At 40.8% G+C, this 400-nt stretch overlaps 1 protein-coding gene across 1 annotated transcript in view; it reads left to right on the top strand.

Moving 5' to 3' along the window:
• LOC100161194 (uncharacterized) overlaps positions 1–400 on the top strand; it is a gene marked incomplete at its 5' end in the record, with an annotated part of 23,466 nt that overhangs the window by 22,744 nt on the left and 322 nt on the right.

Below are 400 nucleotides of genomic sequence, written 5' to 3'. Positions count from 1 at the left end.
AATTGCGTAGGTTGAGTCGATGGTCACACGGATCGCATCCGGTAGAGACAAGATAGCGAACCGATAGGCAGGGGGAGCAGGGACCCGAATATAAAAGGGAGCCTGAAACAGCCTGTATTCAGACGTGTCTACTCCAGAGCACAACAAGCACCTTCACGTCACTCTGTGTAGTAACTTGTCATTTATTACTGAAGAGCATTTAAATAAACTACAAAGTATCTTTCATCTGTCTACATTCATTTATAACTACCCTGTCAACATCTTCATCATCAACACGAGCGGTCTCGCTTCCTGCAAAATCATAATATACTCGTAGTTAACGGCTATCAGAATATTAATCTGACCAGCCCAACAACGAGAATATTACATGTATAATGTATAGTATGTTTTTAACTGTATT

The sequence above is a fragment of the Acyrthosiphon pisum genome, chromosome A1 (assembly GCF_005508785.2).
Source record: "Acyrthosiphon pisum isolate AL4f chromosome A1, pea_aphid_22Mar2018_4r6ur, whole genome shotgun sequence".
NCBI lineage: Eukaryota > Metazoa > Arthropoda > Insecta > Hemiptera > Aphididae > Acyrthosiphon > Acyrthosiphon pisum.
This window is presented reverse-complemented; position numbering and strand designations above follow the sequence as displayed.